Source organism: Dysidea avara, chromosome 2, assembly GCF_963678975.1.
Source record: "Dysidea avara chromosome 2, odDysAvar1.4, whole genome shotgun sequence".
Lineage (NCBI taxonomy): Eukaryota > Metazoa > Porifera > Demospongiae > Dictyoceratida > Dysideidae > Dysidea > Dysidea avara.
In genome coordinates, this window is record NC_089273.1 from 51135111 (window position 1) to 51140273 (window position 5163).

Genomic DNA, 5163 nt, shown 5'->3' on the forward strand with positions numbered 1-5163 from the left:
TTAGTAACTTAATATGTAATATTATTAAGTTAGTAACTTAATATGTAATATTATTAAGTTACTCTTTATTCTAAGTAATATGTAACTGTAATATATTATACTGATATAAAAGTAATATGTAATATATTACTTTCATGAAGTAACTTCCCCAACTCAGCAATCCAATGCATGAAATAGGCACTCACGTGATCGATATTCAAATCTTGGAAAATACAACCATAATCTATTCCAATGACCTTAATATCACTTGGAATCAAGTGACAATCAGTTTGTGTGCATTAGGTTCGGCATCTCGATTTTTCACACTGACTGACCTTCAAGATAAAACAAACAAGTGCTCTAATTATTTTATTACAACTCTGCCTATTTCAATGCCAGTGTAGTTTAATATGCATAAATATCCATAAAGTGGTCACATGACTATATTGGATGTGTTCGTGCATGCTATAGCACTACAAGAAGATTTCATTTAGGTACATATAAAAGGAGTACGGCATTATTGTTGTGTCTTTTTTTATATACTGTACATAGAAATAATGACATAATAAATAGACATGTAAAGGGGAAAGCCCATTTTGCTCTTGTACCAAGTCAACTACAGCTAATGGGTAACTTTTGGGTTCTCACGAGCAAATCTACCAGTAGAAGAGTAAGAACCACGTAGACATTATTGTTGTGTCTTACATTACCGCAAAACAATGATTTTGAATAGGCTGTCTAATGTAGTTACAGTAAAGGTTTTGGTCACATGAACACTTTGGATATTATTAAAATTAGGTGTGTTAAAGATATGATGATATCAAAAATTAATGTTACAAACAAACCAATAATATTAATTAACACTTGTTTGCTTTATCTGAAAGGTCAGTCTGTGTGAAAATCTCCAGAAACAATTAAAATAATCTTCCTTTTGAGTGGAAACCCTACTTAAGAGCAACAACATCCTATACTGCTAATCATGTGCTCAAGATGAAGCCCACAGTATTCTAGGAGGGATTTTTTGGGAAGCCGCATGTGTGTTCTGTACTCCTTTCGGAAACACTTGCAATATAGAAGATTAGCTGGGTAAGTGCTTGTGATCTGGTCACTTTGTGCACATAGATAATACAGGGCCGTAGCCAGACTTTTGTCTGGGTAGGTTCTTTTAGAAGAAAAGTGGACCTTTTTATATGACATGATTCAGATTATATTAGGGTGTGCGCATTCAGCATGTGAAGCATGCTGAAACTAGGGGATCTGGGGGCATGCCCCCCAGGAAATGTTTTGAAAATAGATACTCTAAGGTTGAATTTAGTGGCATTTCAGTCAATAAAAATAACAATTTTTAGGTAAGCTGAAGATCAGCTGTATGGATAATATATTGGAATGACACAGTTAATAAGAATGGGAAAGATTGAGCACTCTGTCATGATCAACATGGGCAGTGGAGCAGAACAAAGGGTGTCTTAAACAATGAAATTTAGACATTGTACTATGGAGTTGAAGCATGGATGCTATTCGTGGGTTCTGCATGAAGGGGCTTGTCCACAAAAATCTTATATGTGACCCGGTCTGCAAAAAGGGCTCTTATAGCCTTTCCAATTATCCATGTTTGGCTAATCATAACTCCTAATCTACTAAAGCTATCACCATGTAATTACACCCACAGCTACTGCCATGTTAGGGTTGATGAGTGACCAAATTGTAGGCTTGTACCATATTCACCAGTCAAGTTATGGGTTACCATATATATGCAATTGGAAAGGCTATAAGAGCCCTTTTCGCAGACCGGGTCACATATTTTATTGAAAGCTTGGTTTAGACAATCTACATGTAAACTGAGTAGCTTTTAAAGAAAATGTAATTGTGACTGTTCTATTAGAGTGTATGTTCTATTAGAGTGGTTGACTGTTCTATTAGAGTATATCGATCTTGCATTGCATTTAATACAAGCACTGAAATGAGTTACTCGGGGCACTTAATTTAGTTTCTTATTAGTGGTATCTAGTAAACTGTAGCTAATGGACTTTTGCTCCTGAAAATTTGGACTTGTATACTAAAATTGTGGACCTTTTTGGTTAAATTATGAACCTTTTTGCTAAACTTGTGGACCTTTTTACTGAAATTGTGGACCTTTTTTCGAAGAGGGTGGTTCTTTAGAACCCCCTGGCTATGGACCTGTAATAATGGCTACGTCCTAAGTAAAGCTGTTAAAGGATAATGAGGTTATCTTTCCAAGTTTCTCTGCCAGGCCTAATATTATGATGCAGTAACGTAATGCCAGGTGAAAAAAGGAGACAATGGTTTATGTATGTGTAAATTTATGTGTGTTGCACACAGGTCTAGGCCTCTGAGTTTTGTATAAAAAGGGTGCGTCCTTCAATAAGCCTGGGTGAAAACATTGTGAAATCAATGGTGGCAGCCATGAAATGGCTGCAATGATGTTGATGACATTAAAATTAATTTTAATAGTGGCTTTGTCTGTATTAATAAATTTATAATCATCAACATCATTGTAGCCATTTCATGGCTGCCACCTTTGATTTCACAACTTTTTCATCCAGGCTTTTTAAAGGCTGCACCTTTTTATACAGCTTGGCTGTTTTTGCATGGATATAATGGTAAACACATCTGTATCAGATGAAACACGTTTGAGATTTTGATTGTTCCTCATTTGCCATATTTGCCAAAATTAATTCTTTCACTGGATAGTACTCCAAATTTAATTACAGTAAGACCATTGTCTTTTACATATATTGCTAACCCATGCCTTAATTTTAGTTGTTACACATCATAACCACATAGATAACATGTTTTGAACTTTATCCAGGCAATTTTCACCATGTCTTCTGATAATAATGAATTGTCAGTACTACAAGAAAACTATGCGAAGCTTTGCAGTACAATGACAGATATTGAAAACCTTCTAAAATACTTTGTGGCAGAAAGGATCATTAATATTGATGAAGATGAAGTGATCAAGTCCTGTGTTACAAAGGCAGAAAAAGTCAAGAAGTTGCTATTAAACATCTCAGGACCTTTGCAAGCAGGAAATAAAGATGGATTTTATATCATGTTAAAGATTATGAAAGATCATGGCACAAAGGCTACCCAAAGCTTAGCTGAGGATATCAGGGAGACATTGACTACAAGCTGTAGTAAAGTTGTCAAGGAGCAGTGTAAAGGTATGTTGCTATCTATTTCATTAATCAATCAAAACAGTCTAATTTTAAACAAATGTGACAAAAATAGTTTGATTTAAATGATTTGATGTTAATGAATTGTTGTTTGACCATCACTTTGACATAACATTTTGATTACTGAAAGCTGTGCATTTTATAATTATGATTTTGATCTGTGTAATTATTGATTGCTTTGTGTATGTACATGCATATAATATGTGTTCTTGATTTCAGCCTGTAGCCTATTAATATTACAGTTGCACCCTACAGTACAAAGCCATTTGCACCACTTTTTTTACTTTTGTATCCATTTTGACAGAACCTTTGTGTGTTATTGCACCTGTTTTAATTTGGTGCATGTCTGCGCTGAATTTTGCTATAAGATTACATAGTTTGACTTCAATCGATGCTACTTAATTAGTTATTATTGTACTTACATAACTGCAGGAAACAACATTGTTTCTTCCCACCTCAAGCTTTATTACAAGAATGGAAGTTGCATAACTTCAACGGAGGATTGGTTACCACTACAACCTTGTAAAGAGTTCATTCCTCTTGTGATGGTGCATCAAAAGATCCACAAGTCTATGAAAGATAATATGGATATGGCTTCAGATACAATGAAAGGTAACATCGATCATTATGCTTCAAAATGTGGTAACCCCGTCAACAAGGATATGCAAGCACTCGTCTCCCTATTAGATGAGCCATCTGTCAACACTACAGAGTCACGTACCATTTTACTGGAGGGATCACCTGGGATAGGAAAAACAGTGTTGTTGAAGCAAATTTCATATCTATGGGCTACTGGTCAGCTGTTACAAGGTATTGATTTTCTCTTTCTTCTTTACCTAAGAAATCCTGCTGTGCAGGAAATGAAAAACCTTACTGATCTTGTGCAATACTTTTATGGCTATGAAGGAAATACAGAAGAAATTGCTTACTGTTGTACCCACAACCTAAATAAAGGTTCGGGAATATCTGTGGCTTTCCTTCTTGATGGTTATGATGAATTTCCCCCAGAATTGCGGAAGGATAGTTACATAGCAAAGATATTAGACTGCAAGGTTTTACCTGCCAGAGCAGTATTCATCTCTTCTCGACCTCATGCCTCAAAGCTGCTCCATAACAAAGTGAAACGTTGTGTAGATGTACTGGGATTCTCTGAAGAAGATCGAACAGAATACATTCACCAAGCACTCGATGGAGAAAAAGACAAAATTAAGGAGATCACCGACTATCTGAATATTCACCAGTTTATTTATAGTGCCTGCTTTATCCCTTTCATCATGTGTGTCCTTATGTACTTGTATATACAACAAAATCTCCCTCGTGTGTCAACTGGGTTGTATGAGCAGTTTGTAATCTTTGCAATTACAAAATATTTTGAGAAGTTAAAAATTCATCTACCTGAAGATATTGAACTTTACGATATTCCAAATCCCTACAATGAAATCATCAAACAGCTCTGTAAATTTGCTTTCTTTGCTTTAGGTGAAAATAAACTAGTCTTTTCAAGAGACGAAATGGAGAAATTCTGTCCAGGAATTGCACAATGTCCCAATGGCTTTGGTCTGCTACAAGCTGTAGAGTATCCAAGTAGAACTAGAACAACACAATCCTTTAATTTTATTCATCTTTCTGTACAAGAGTATCTTGCTTGTTACTATTTTACACACCTTCCTCTAGATGAGCAGCATCCTATTCTTAAAGCAAAATTCTGGAATGATGAGTATCGCAACATGTTTAATATGTATATAACACTTACCAATGGACAACAACATTGCTTTAAACAGTTTCTTTGCAATGGTGATAATACGGTTGCTATTGATGATAAGTTCTTGAAAGAAAAGTTAATGTGTCTTTGCCTTTATACATGCTTCCTTGAAGCAGGTGATGAACATATGTGTCAAATATAATTGAAGAGAGCTTTGAGGATGATCGAGCAATCAATTTATTTGAGACTGCATTGACGCTTACTGAGTTATTATATGTTATTACC